Here is a 15,573-nt window from a genome sequence, read left to right on the forward strand (position 1 = left end):
AAATATCCGACTACGCCACCCAGTTTTATTAAGAGACTGGGAACTCTTGAAATTTACCGATAATAGCGCACTGGTTTCTTTAAATTGGGCGGTGAGTAAACACACAATGAAAGACACAACAGTAATTTCAGAAAAAAGCAACAGTAAGTTCTATTACACAAGACAATATAAAGTACATTAAAAAGATAAACGAACCTAACAAAATCTAAACATATCTGGAACGAATTTCCCTTTTTTAAAAGGAAAACACGCAGTCCACAATCTAAAAGTCCGCTAAAAGCAAGAATTGGAGGATACAACCTTTAGTGGTGCAGAGTCCAGTTTGCGCACTGTGTTACCCCAACACTTAATCGTTCAACTGTCCATGGATGCACTCTGTTCACCGGACACTTGTTTCCCAACAGAAGTTGTGTCAAATTGTTGAATCCCTGTCACCGTCTCTTCGTCGTTCCTTTTTTTTTTCACTCTGGGTTCCTTGTGTTGCTGTGACCTAGGCACACCTCATTTCTCGTCTGTCAGCTTTGCTTGGTCCTTTCATGCGGATACCCTCTCTTGCTGAACCCACAACTGGCGTCTCCTTGTGGAGCTGTCTCTTCCTCCTTGGAAGTATTGCCGTCCTTGTGCCTCACGTCGTGCCAGCCAGGTACCCTCGTCTGCCTATGAGCCCCTGTGCTCTGTCCGAGTGTCTTGGCAGCGTTCTCAGTGGACCGTTCCTCTCTCTCTTGCCTTCTCCTGTCCAGAAGTTTAAATCTCCTTCAGTCCCTGCCATTATCAGTGCTGGACAATCGGATTAAACAATGGCACATCTAAATTTCCTGTGTTTAACAATTAATGAAAACACAAGTTAATAAAATGTATTGTTACCAACCATGAATAAGTACAGATATGCTGATTGGAAACCAATAGCGTCAGACATGTAATCTCCAAGTCAGGTAAATACACACATCCTCCAAGGAAGGAACAGGTCTGTTATCCCGACTTGGTATTGTTTGTATACTCAACCAGCCAGACTTCAAAGCGGTGACTCCTTTGCAAGACAGAAAATACCTACATCCTGCAGACAACCCTGACACAATCAGTAACTGGATTATCAGGAAATCGAAAAACAAGGTCCCCTTCTGACACTGAGATCAGCACTCAATTAGACTCTTTGTTAGCAATGATTCATAATGATGTCAGGAAACTGAGTATGATCTTTGAGTCGTCATTAAGTTTTGATAAATAAATTTCCTGGTAGTAAAGTCCAGTTTTTACCACCTGAGGCAAATCTCAAAACTAAAATCTTTTCTCTCATTGAAGGACTTGGAAACGGGTATTCATTCTTTCATCACATCTCTGCTATTGTAATTCTTTATATGTGGGATTACCCAAATCTGCTCTGTCGGGCCTTCAGTTGGTTCAAAACACAGCAGCTAGATTTTTAATGAGCACTAGAAAAAGGATCACATCTTCCCTGTACTAGCCTCTCTCCACTGGCTACCGGGAAGATTTTGTATTGATTTTAAAATTTTGTTGTTTGTTTTTAAATCCTTGCAAGGATTTGCTCCAAAAGTACATCTGCGCTCAACTTCATCCCCACTCGGCACCGAGGGCATTGAGGTCATCTGGATAACAACTCCTTGTAGTTGCAAGATCTCAGCTGAAGTCTAGGGGAGACACAGCTTGTTTTTCCTAGGCTTTGGAATGATCTGCCTCTCTACTTCAGGACTTCTTCCTATGTTGAAGTCTTTAAAACTCGGCTAAAGACACACTTCTTCTCTTCCGCCTTTTGATTGTGTGTAAGGATTATAGGGGATGGTCTTAACTGATTGTTTTACTAATCTGTTTTTATACTACTAGTTGTATTGTGTTTATTTCACCGCTCCTTTGTAAAGCACTTTGGCTCAACATCTGTTGTTTTAAATGTGCTTTTATACATAGATTTGACTTGACTAGGGCCTTCTCTGGAAACGGTACTTTATAAAACATTGGTTACACCACTGGCATGATTTTTGCTGTTACAAAGTATCTTGCTGACTTTCATATACAGCTCACACTATACAATAGGAGACTGACAAATGTAATTAGCAAGTTATGATCACTGAAAGTATGCTGTTGCAATATGTACACGTGTATCAGTAATGGAAAGGGGATCTTATTCATACACAGGTCATATCGTATATTTGTTGTTCCAGAATAGCAGAGTGTATGCAACAGAAAATTTGCAAGCTACCAGCCTACAACAATACTGCTGAAACACCATACAGATGAAGGAACATAATTCTTACTGGTGCAATTATAGTGAGTCAGGTGCCTAGAAACAGCCTAGTTTGCCACCAAAGTTCCACAAAATAAGCTTTAACACAACAAATAATAAAAAGGAAGGTAATGCAAAGACTTGTTAGAGGGTTTAGATTCAATACACACTTCCACTGACTAAGGCATACAAAGAAAGAATACCACTGCTATTTTGATATTCTGAAAGCATTTAAACAGCTGTCAGACACAGTACATTAGCAACCATTAATCCTCCAGGCAAAAATGTATTCTATATTTAGTTTTATACCTTACACATTTCAAAATGCCATCCACACAAAGGTCAAAGTGTTCACTTTCTCTCTTCAAGATGCCAAGGGTCGAAAGACTAAGCATGCCTCTGGCCCATTGCTCTTTAAATGAAACATAAGGAATTTGAACCTTTTGAATATAAAGAAGAACAATTTCTACATGAAAAATTGATCATGTAACTATGCATTCCAAAATTAAGATAATTAGTTTTTAAAAGAAAAAAATAAGTAAACAAATAAGTAAAATGTATAGAATATGTTTAAAAAATTCGGACATAGTTCCAGAAATACTGTCAAGAAGTGCCCAACTGGGAGGACATTTCCAATGGTTAAGGATACCATCGGGATAACACAGAGCAAGGAAAACTTTCATAAAAGAGAAAAAGAAAGAGAGACTCTGCATGCCATGGTAGGAAGGCTGCAGCCTGTGACACTTATGACATTTGGAGGGCTACAAGGAGAGTCAAGTCACCACTCAAGGACAGAGATCTGCACTATAAGGGAAAAGGACTGCCAAGACCTTGTAAGACATTCTGGCCACTAGATAACAGCAAAGGGATCCTCATTATAAACAGAGGACCACGTTTCAACCTTGGAATTGTGAAATATATTATCATGACTGTAAGGATCTGTTTATGAATTTGATCGATCTTAAATGATTCTGTTTTTGAGAGGCAGAGACTATACTATCTATATATACATTTCAAGGGGAAACAGAACAGTAATAGAGACAAGGCTGGAAATATTACTAATATATGTGCATTTTTTGCTAAAATATTGGTAAGTAAATATCAAGCAAAAACCAGGGCAATGCATGCAGAGGAAACAAATTCACACTGGAGCAAGATTGTGAATAGAAGACAGGGCACTCAACCAATGAATACGGGGAGATGCGGACTTCAATTCAAAAGCTAGATCCTGTGTAAATAGTTTCCTCTGTATGCACTGTTCTAATTTTCTGAAAGTACTTATTTTTTAACAATAATTAGGAAACAAATGTATGCATTATGATCACTGACAGCATACAACTGGATGATATGATGTGTGGATTATGTGACATGGGTAACTTGGATGTTTTTTAATTGTTTGCTGTGGCCCAACGTTGGTCTCCATTGATGCCTATTCTATCAGAACTTTTACTCTTTCTCCAGAAAACATGAGATTAAACATTTTTCTCAGACATCATTACAAACCACATGTGGTACACACCATAAAAAAAGCATCTTTTTTGGGTAGAGTATTCCTTTAACACTTTGAATATGAGGTATGAGTTAACTCCTATCTCATTGAGCCTGTCAAGGCATGATGTACGATAGAACTCGTATCTCAGTGTATAGCCACTATAGACACAGCAAAGCTTGCCGACGGGTCTCAGTTATCTACTCTAGTGCTGCCATCTACTGGATAGCCATAGGATTTTTTCTTTATTTTTAGAAGCAACAGCTTGTGGGAAATAGTGCTATGAACAGACAGTCCATAGATATACAATACAATACAATACAATATATTTTTTTATAGCTCAAAATCACACAAGAAGTGCGGCAATGGGCTTTAACAGGCCCTACCTCTTGACAGCCCCCCAGCCTTGACTCTCTAAGAAGACAAGGAAAAACTCCCAGAAGAAACCTTGGGAAAGGCAGCTCAAAAAGAGACCCCTTTCCAGGTAGGGTGGGTGTGCAGTAGGTGTCAAAAAGAAGGGGGTCAATACAATACAATACAATACAATACACAGAACAGAACAAATCCTCAATAAACAGTAACAGTAGATGATATCACATAATATGATTTGGATTTGTTTAGAGTCCTGGAGACCTCAGCCATCAAGCTGCCTCCCCCATTTGGCCATTCCACAGCTGAAGCAGCGCTGGGCCAGTCAATCCGATGAAAGGACCCCTCTACCCCACGATTCCTGTGATCCTCCATCAGGGATGACTTTACCTTAGGCAGGCAAAACAACTTGGCAGGTGGGCTGTGGCTCCAAGTGCCACATTTGATATGTCTTCACAAAAAAGGTATAAAGTTTCTAATGTTTTCAAATAACTAGATTTATTGCAAGATGAATATTTTGATGATAATGACAGTGATCAAGATAGTGACAACCAACTGGATGATGTGGAACCTGTAGGCTCTGAAACTTAACAGAAATTGTAGTTTCTTCATCACAAGGCGTCCAACCTGTCACTACTGTCAGGACAGCATTACAGGGGCATTCTGCAACCCACTGACTGCAAACAGTCACCAACTACCAATTGTGCTGTATGCAACAAAGGTGGACTACATAAAGAAACACGTTATATTTGTGGCATATGTGCTTCTAAATCTGAACTCTGCAAGGTTTCCATGCTTCAAAGACTCTCATTCAAATAGAGACTTTTTAGTCATGTTGCTGGTCAAAATAAAATAATTAACCGTTTTTCTACATTTTTGACAGAGTTACTGTTGATAATAAAACCACTGCTTTGTAATACATTTCTTTACATTTTTTACAAATTATGATGGATGTCATTATTTAACATTGTGGCACGTGAATCGGTGTCTTGCACCCGAAAGACGATGCTGAGTCTCAGTACTTAGTAATAAAACCAGGTTTATTCAACTCGAAACAGCAATAGCTTGGTTATTTATTGTAGGAGGATCTGCCATTCCACTATACTCAGACACAACAAACAGACAGGGTCGGCACCAGGTCAGTGGCCAAGTTGTAATGTTCCCTGCATCATCCAGTGACCAGCGCTTTGCATGTGGCAGCGGTCAGCTTGTAGTTGTTTCTGTGGTGCTGCGAATATACGGTTGCTTTGGCGACAAACAAACAACCCTGAATAGACGCGGCAGTCAAGTTTCTGCGTGTCGTCCAATTGCGGAGGGTCTCAAAAGAGTTCAGATGTCACCACAACATATATGCATAGATCTATACTGCAGTTTCCTGGAATTAAATAGTCCAGCAGTCAATGTGTTTAAATAGATAGATAGATAGATAGATAGATAGATAGATAGATAGATAGATAGATAGATAGATAGATAGATAGATAGATATCTACTTGCATAAGACTGATAGATAGCTTTTTTCTGGTTGCCTAGGAGAGAATCACTTTACCTGCTTTATCAGAATTCTTCTTCTTCTTTTGGCTGCTCCTGTTAGGGGTTGCCACAGTGGATCATCTTCTTCCATATCATCCTGTCCTCTGCATCTTGTTCTGTTACATCCACCACCTGCATGTCCTCTCTCACCACATCCATAAACTTCTCTTAGGCCTTCCTCTTTTCCTCTTGCCTAGCAGCTTTATCCTTAACATCCTTTTCCCAATAAACCCAGCATCTCTCACCTGCACATGTCCAAACCAACACAATCTCGCCTCTCTGACTTTGTCTCCCAACTGTGTCCTATCAGAATCAGAATTCACTTTGTTAGCCAGGTACACTAATGTGTAGTAGGAATTTGTCTTGATAGTATTGGTGCAAAATACAAGGACAACATAGAATACAAATGATAAATATAAAATGATAAAATATGATGCAGCATATAAGAGCAATACAAAAAATAAAGAGATAGTAGGATTAAAATGTCCAGGCAGTCTAGTGTGCAGGTATACATAGATACTGAGTAGACGCTCAGACCTGATTAGTAAGTATAACTGCAAATGGAAGAAAACTGTTTAGGTGATGGGATGTTTTAGCTTTCACTCCACAAAGACGTTTGCCAGAGGGAAGTCTTTGGAACAGGTGATGCCCTGGGTGAGTCGGATCAGCAATGATCTTTGCAGCCCTCTTCCTTGCCCTGAACACATGTAGAACTTGAATGTGAGGAAAGTTACAGCCTATGATTCTTTTATAGGCTTTGATGATGCGCTGCAGATTGGCCTTAGACTGAACAGAGGTAGCATCAAACCAGACAGTGACAGATGAGGTCAAAATAGACGCGATAATGGCTATGTATAATTGGACCAATATTGCTTGAGGGATATTTCTTCAGCAGATGCAAAAAGTACATTATTTGATGGGCTTTATTAATAATGCATATGATGTTTTTGTCCCAATTAAGGTTTTGTGATAGCACAGTGCCCAGAAACTTTTAAATGATTCTGTCATTCCAACGGCAGAGCCATTTATAGCAAGTGAACAGGTGACTGTTTCCTGAAATCTATGATCATCTCCTGAGTTTTTTGATTGTTAAGGTCCAAATTATTGTGGCTGCACCGCAATGGAACCCTCACACCGACTCTGCGTCTCACTTCGGGGTTGGACAGACACAGACACTTGCATGCGTAGAAGTCTATTAAATTTCAAAAGCAACAGGGGTGTAGTGGCGCTCAAACCTAAAGAATGCTGGCAGTCACCTCCAGTTCGCCCTCTGGTGGTCATTCCAAGTGTCAACTGAATGATAATATGCATACAAGACCGTAAGGTCACCCCCCCACCCTACCCAGAAGGGGGTGGGTTAGGGCTGATTTCACCATACAGTATTTTTAGTCAACCAATGAAGAACATGTGTACCAAGTTTCATGAAAATCGCTCCAGCCATTTGGACGTGATGCTGGAACATACATACACACATTGACTTTTATATATATAGATTAACAGCTGCAGTTTGTTGACAGTTTGCCAGCGAGCACATATTAGGTAGACATATTCCAGGCAGTGGTTGCTGTAGTCCTCTCTTCCGGAATCAAACCAGGATGCCTCTTCTGTCACTGTTCAGCTGAAAGGGCACCTGTGATCAACAAAGTTGTAAGATCCATGGATATAGTTAGAATATCTGGTGTCACATTGTTGCCAATATTCAGAAGCTCTTCCCATGTATATGTTATATGACTAAATGGTGACAATGAATTTAACACAAAAATACAAAGACAGAGCAGCAAATAGGCGCCATCAATCCATATGTACTGTCAGCAAATGATCTTGAAATCAGCTCAGCTAACCAATATAACTGGTGATGACAAGTGCCATAGTTCTTTGTCTTAAAGGAGTACAAATGAAAGCATTACAAACGAGTATTGAAAAAATAATTTTTAGGAAGTGTACAATTCAGAGGGTGAAAATAAAAAAAAAAAGTTGAAATGTCCTCCACATGGATAACTAAGGTCCACAATTAAGTCAGGGTGCAGTATGTACAGTATCTGAAAGAGAATGATGTCCATTTGAACAAATCACATACACAAATGTTCCAGGTCAATGATCCATCTGTTATCCCCCCACCTTTACCTTTCAGTAGATGTGAATCCTGTTGTTTCATGTGTATCACAACTTCTCTGTCTAGCCCAGAGGTGGGTAGAGTAGCCAAAAATTGTACTCAAGTAAGAGTAGCGTTATAATATTACTCAAGTAGAAGTAAAAAGTAGTCATCCACAAATTACTCAAGTAAGAGTAAAAAAAGTACCTGGTGAAAAGACTACTCAAGTACTGAGTAACTGTTTGATCATAAGAAATTATTTATTTTTTAGAAATGTTGTAATAAGACAGACAAAAATACAAAATAATGTGCAAATTCTGCTATTTCCAAATAATAAAATAAAAAATGAGTAAAAATAAATAACATCTTTACAAAATAAAGATGCAAAAATAACACAAAGTTCCAAATCTCAGTTTTTCACAACAAAGCTTTTGAAGCCAATACCTACAGTAGGTAACATGTATGTTTGAACAGTGCAAACTACTTACAGTGACAAGATATACTGACTGTACACTGAGAGTATAATACTGCATATTCACTTGCCCTCCAAATAGCACAGCTGATAGAAAATAACATTAGAACAAGGCAGCTTGTGCATGTACAAGAAGTCTCACTTTACCTTGACTGGCCCAGTTGCAGATAGTTCACACAGTTGACACAGTCACTGTATAATAGATGTAGGATGCTCTTTTTAAAAAAAATAAAAATTGAGACTGCAATTAACATGAACAAGTGTCCTTATAACTGTGCTTATTTTTAAGTTCTGTAAGACATACACTGTCAGACAGATCACTGAATAATGCACAGACAGAGAAGCTACTAGATAGATAAACAGGGAAGGCACTGTATAATAGAAGATATAAAACTGTCAGGAGAAAAAAACAGTTATATTGATAGATAGATAGATAGATAGATAGATAGATAGATAGATAGATAGATAGATAGATAGATAGATAGATAGATAGATAGATAGATAGATAGATAGATGTGAAAGACACTATATGGCAGGTGCTGCAGAAAGGCAAGCAGGCAGTTAGAGTACATTCACATGTGAAAGGCACTAGATAAACGGATAGATAGGAAAGGCACTTATATAATAGGCAAACAGAGAAGGCACTAAACAGATGCATAATATAGTATTAGCTATATAGTAGTTTCGTTTTATATATAACTAGCAAAATACCCGCGCTTCGCAGCGGCAAAGTACTGCTTTAAAATTTTAAATAATAAACTGAGGGAAAATGTACCAATAATTATTTGTTAAGGATCTCTTTGTATACCACGTTGTCAGTTCGCCCCTCCGGTTGTAATATGACCAAGCTGTGCGCTGAGCTTACTCTTGAGCATGCAACGTATAGTTGGCCATGTGAAAAGCAATCTTGCCACAAATCAATGCCAACCTTTTGTAGGGTCTGTCCCTGAGACTTATTAATTGTCATTGAGAAGCAGAGCCTTACTGGAAATTGGAGGTGTTTGAATTGAAATGGGAGATCAGAGGGTATAACGGGGATGCGAGGAATAAAAACTCTCTCCCCTGAGCCACTGCCAGTAAAAATAGTTGCCTCAATTAGGTTCTTTTGCAAGCATGTGACCTGAAGTCTCGTGCCATTACAAAGTTTCGGTGGCTATAAGTTTCTCAGTAACATTATTGGTGCCCCAACCTTCAAAATTAGGTTATGCTCAGGAGTGCCTGGAGGATTCAGAGTGTGGACCGAGCTGCAGGCTATGGACATATATATGTATGTAAGTAGGATTCAGTTAGCGTTGGGAACCCACGTACCAAATTTCTTGAAGATGGGCCCATTAAGTAACAAAGACCGTTGGAAAGTTCAATATAGCGGCCGACAGTGGTGTCATACCACCGAAATAAGTACGTAGATCGGTTTCGGGTAGCGCAGGGAAGCCGCCTACCAAATTTCGTGAAGATGGGGCCATAAATAAGAAAATTTAACATGGTGGACGTTGTCGACCGTTATGACCGTTACGTGTAGAATTTCAAAATGAAACCTAGAAGACGTCTCTTGAGATCCGTTTAATCGCCTCGTTGATTGCATGTCTTCCAAGGTAGTTTCAATACCCATTTCCTGCACCGAGTCATCTCCCCGTTTATGAGTGACTGTGTTAGTGGCCGTACTTCGTACAGGTCTTTGAACGCACTGAATACTTGTAACTGGTGTCGCCCGTCGGCTACTTTCGACAGGGAATGGAAGCAATTGTCAAGTAACAAAAATTATTTGTAAGTGATTTCGCATTGAAGAAATAGTAAAAACTTGATCACTTGGGTCAATACCTAAAGAAATACACACAGTAAATGCAATTGAGAATACACCAGAATCTGTATGATTTAATTGTTGCTTTGCGTCTTCATACACTATAGGAGGTTTGTAAGGAAACAAAGCATGAAGGAAATGAAGCTGCTCTTCGGTGAGGTTGAATTTTTTTATCAGCGTTTAAACTGTCATAGACATGAATTACAGCACCATCATAATAGGTACACACCCAGTGAGTCACTTGTTCAGTAGCTGCAGAAGGTAATATTTGAATATATTTTGCATTTTGTGGAATGGGCGTTATAGGTATGTCAGGAGTCCACATTAGCAAAACCTTTTGAGGTTGAAAAATTGTATGCGCAGCTAAAATTTCTTTGAATTTGCTCATGTGATCTGTTGATAAATAATCATTATTTACCAACTCATTCATTGCAAAATCTGACAGTGGTAAGATCACTCCTTCCATAACACTAAACACAAACACTATGTAGACACTAACACTAAAAAACAGCAACACTGCCGGGAAGAACACTAAATGAGATAAAGTAATAGTCTACTAAACTTCTTTATTATAACTGCTTTATTGTAGCAGGTGAGGGGACGCTGGCGCACGCTTGTTGTCGCCGCTCCTCCCTGTTAACAACACTTTTTCGCAAAATTAATTCTGCACTTTCTTATGCTTGTTTTATTTCGTTTATTGTACGTATAGTCCGTGGATACAGCTGACTCAAATTGCATGGATTTGGCTTAATATTTACAGATTTTATGGACTCCACTTTACTGGGAACAGATGAGTCTGTACGGGACGAGACCTACAAACATTTCTTTGTACCTGGCGATCTAGCACCTCTGGATGATCTGTCTTCGTGATTATATTTGCTATGCTGATCTGCTCCCGTTTCATCTTACAGTACCTTACGACCGGGAACTGATCTGATGTTCATACTAACCTGGCTTATGGCTTTTGGCTTTGGGGCGATCACGCCTGAAATTACCAAGCGTTACTGTTTATGGCTGTGTATTGGAACATCCAAATCCTGCTTCCTCCTCCTGCTGCTTGCTATCGCCGCTCTCCTACGCTACCACACCCGCCTGTCCTACCGGCTGCGTTGTGCTGTGCTGCTTCTACACTGCTATCAGCTAAGTATCACTCACTATTTTAGCACTTTGAGTACTGAGAAAAGCGCTATATAAATGCAATGAATTATTATTATTTATTATTAAACACTAAAGTACAAAAACAAAGTAGAGAGTAACACTAAACCGCAACACCGCCGGGAACACCGGCACACCGCGTCTACTAAACACTAAGAAACACTAAAGGAAAAAATACTATTCAGTAAGCACCGCGTCTACTAAACAGTAAATCAGTAAAGGAGAAACGAATAAACACTATGGAAAAAGAATGGCAAGACCGTGTCAGCTGCGGAGCTCAGCTCGGAGCGAAATGAAGTGAATGAAATGAGGTGAATGGGAGGGGAGCTGATCACGTGACTCCACCACCCACCTTAACTCTCCATCCCTCCACAAACACACAAACACAGCCACACGGATCCCAACTCTCCTTTATTTATATATAGATGTATATGTATTTTTTTAAAATTTTATTTATTAATTTTCTGCGGTGGGTTGGCACCCTGCCCGGGATTGGTTCCTGCCTTGTGCCCTGTGTTGGCTGGGATTGGCTCCAGCAGACCCCCGTGACCCTGTGTTCGGATTCAGCGGGTTGGAAAATGGATGGATGGATTTATTAATTTTATTGTAATCATTCCATACAAATAGATTAATTTATAACAAAAAAAATGAAGACAAATCAAACCCCACCCTTGAGAAGGAGAGCTTAGCCAAAGAAGAATTGCTTAGGGCTTTTTAATAAGGCAACAATAAACAAAAGAAAGGAAGAAATATATATAGGTGAATAAAAAATGGAGAAGGGAAATAAATGCGGTAATAGTTATTTCTCTTATTCTAAAATAATATTGATTAGATCCTGCCAGGTTTTGAAAAAATTCTGTACAGATCCTCTAACTGAGAATTTGATTTTTTCCAATTTCAAATAATATAAAACATGGTTTCCCACTGACTTATCAGAGGAGAGTTAGGATTCTTCCAATTTAACAGAATAAGTCTGCGTGCCAAAAGTGTAGTGAATGCAATCACCGTTTGCTTGTCCTCCTCCACTTCAAGTCCGTCTGGAAGAACACTGAACACAGCTGTTAATGGGTTAGAAGGGATTGTGACCCCAAGGCTATCTGAAAGGCACTTAAAAATTCATAATCGCTCGAAGCGGACAATAAAAGACCTAGGTTTAAAGGTGCTTGATCTGTATATGCGATAAGCTGCTGCTATCTAAAATCATCTCCAATTATTTTAGAGAGTAATTCTACTGCAAATTTCACTGGGTTTGAGCTTTCTCGTTTCTCAGGTATACCCTCAATTCTTATATTATTTCTTCTGCACCCATCTTCCAGGGCCGCAAGTCTATCTCCGAGTTTTTTGCATTCGGAATTCGCAGCTGTAGCTTTTTCATCAGCGTTAGATGCCAGTTGTTTCGCTGTTTCAACTCGAGCCGTGAATCTGGTCGGCAAGTTTTTTTCAGTTTGGATCTATTTTCTTCGATGTGTTCCTCTAATTTCTCCAACATGCTTTTAAAGGTCACGTCAAAACGTTTAAATAGACGCGTTTCCTGGTCTTTGTTATCCTTCTTAAGCTCAATGTTAGACTTCTTAAGCTCATTCTTAAGCTCATTCTTGTTATCCTTCTTAAGCTCATTTATAGCCGTAGCCATGGCAGTGGCCAGTGTAGCGATCATCTCTTTCAGTTTGGACAGTTTGTTTCGGATTTCGTGCTCCGCGAGTGGAAATGCAGCTCCTGTTACAGCAGGTGCTACGGGCTCGCGATGAATAGATGAGAGCACATCCTGCAGGGCCTTTTCTAGTCTCGAATGATCCTCAGAAATCGGCGATCCATCGCGACCTGTATCATTTGCACCTTCGCTCCCATTTTCACTCTCGACTGGAGACGATACAATGGAGCGGGGTCCCAGGAAATCTGCGCATTCGTCTGCCTGTTCCAGGTCAGTCTCCGAGAGGCCATACCTTGCACTCGGGCCGGATGTCTGTCCAGACTTTGATGCAGCTTTAAGTTTCTTTTCCGGTTCTTTCTGACTTTTCTTCTTGTTACTCATGCTTGTATATTGTAGTGGAAGTTCCTTGGTCGGATTAAATACAGGATGCCTCTAAATAATATGAAATACGTGGGAAAATAAAGCCGCTGCTAGCGAAGCTGTGCTTCAGACGTCCATTTCCTATAACGGATGAGACCAACTGTATATGTATTTTACAACTCGGAGAATTATGTCAAAAAGAAATACATTAAATCATATATCAATCGACACACGCTGCACGCAGGCAAGTGGGCAGTGAGAGTGGAGATAGATGTGAAAGACGCTAGACAGATTGTATACAACAGGCAAAAATAGCGACCACTTGATAACAGTATTAGCTATAATCAATGAAAGCATTAATTAATCAACAGAAATAACCGGGATCGACATTTTAAACTTAACAATTTACTTAAGAAAAAAAAGAAAAACGCCCCAGCAAGTCTATGAAGGCAGACGCTGCAGGCAGGCAGAGCGGCAAAAAGCACAGAACAGCGCCCCCCTGAAAACGGAAGTGGTAGAAAATAGATTGTATCTGTAGTGCTTTACTTCTACCATAGAGAATGAATGGGAAACGGTTTATAGAGTTTTAACTAAAGAATACGCGGCGGCCGCCTTCCGCTGTGCATGTTTGGAATACAGCGTATATAATTATAACGGCCGACCCCTTACCCAGCTGGCAGCTACACCTCCAAGACCTGTGGCCTGGATAATTTACTGAGTATGAATCTAACTATCAAGCCATACCTTGAACAAATGAAAATTTTTCCCCACAATCGACGGTTTAAACAAGCACGCAAAAAACAGATGATATGTAAAAATAGGTAATTAAGTATATTAAATGAGCAATAACAAGAAAAAATGCACAATAAATATAGATATATAACCCTCCACCAAAGCAACAACACCATATATATATATATACACACACACAATAAACCCTCCCTTGCCCTTGTAACATATAACAAACAACACGAATAACAAAAAAATGAATGAGATACAGAAATGAATGTGAACTTGAGTCCGGTCATAAAAACTGTCCTGAATACGGTTGACTGAACTAGCGATAAATGAGTTGTTTGATTTTCCTGGAACAAAATGGAGCAGCCTCACCGTGAATCCTCGGTGCGTGGTGGATGATGAAGTCCGACCCCGGGGTCTCTCGTGATGAGGGTATTGAGGTAAGTCCGGCGGATTGAAAAACAAACTGGATGAAAATGTGCGATGTGGAGTACAGCAGGTACAAATGGCTCGTGGTCGTGAAAATGAAAAGTCTCCTTCTCTCCTCTCCTTTTTATTCTCTGTTCCCTTCTGATTACTTAAATAGTCCTGTGATGGATGTAATTGATTAACAGCAAACAGGTGTTTTCCAGGATTGAGGCTCCTCCCATCATCCGTCCCCCTTTACGGGGACGACATTCACTGACACACAAACAGCAAACGGGACGATGGAACAAGACGCATGTGGTACTAACACTGACAACACTATTACTACTATGTAGCCCCGCTACATAATGGAAAAAAGTAATGATTCGAGTGTTGCCCAATGTAGCGGAGTAAGAGTTGCGTTTCTTCTTCATAAATGTACTCAAGTAAAAGTAAAAAGTATGGTGCAGTAAAACTACTCTTAGAAGTACAATTTTTTTTAAAAAGTTACTCAAGTAAATGTAATGGAGTAAGTGTAACTCATTACTACCCACCTCTGGTCTAGCCACCAACTTTCTGTGCTGAACTGTTATTCTTGATTTGAGTAAGGTTTATAAAGTCTCCACTTTTATTCTTCTTTAGTGAATTCCCATTTGCACCATAAAACCATGTTAAAGAGCAATATGGAGCTGTAAGCATCAGAATACACATTGTAGCATTTTCTAAAGACAAAGTAGTGTTAAAATATCAAAATCAATAAATAAGACTCAAGAATATTCATAGTAAACGTACAGCTGTTTTCTGAATGCAGTTCATCTAAGTGACAATTTCTAATTAGCAAAATTACAAGAATGAATGCCTAAGTTAATTCAGGTAAGTACACACTCTGAGAGAATTATACTTAAAGAATGGATTTTAAGCACCTGCCTGAACACATAGTTTAATTCTCTGACAGTTTGTTGCTCTCACTTTAATTGTTGCAGCTCACTGGAGTACTGTATCTTCCATTGTGTACTCCTTTTCATGAGCAGTTTGTCATTTCTTTTGACAGTAAATGCACAGCTGTGCTGCTGAGACAACTGTATGCTTTTAAATCCTCTTTCATTTATATTGTGCAATTGTAGAGACATGCTGGGCAAAAATTTTAATTCACTGACATGTCTCTATATATGGTAGCAAATCTTATCATCAAGAAAATATATTGTTGTGAAAAAATGAATGACATTAGAAGGATTTCACACTAAGGTAGAGGATGTACTACAGAGAAAAGTGAAAAAA

This window comes from Erpetoichthys calabaricus, chromosome 15 (assembly GCF_900747795.2).
Source record: "Erpetoichthys calabaricus chromosome 15, fErpCal1.3, whole genome shotgun sequence".
NCBI lineage: Eukaryota > Metazoa > Chordata > Cladistia > Polypteriformes > Polypteridae > Erpetoichthys > Erpetoichthys calabaricus.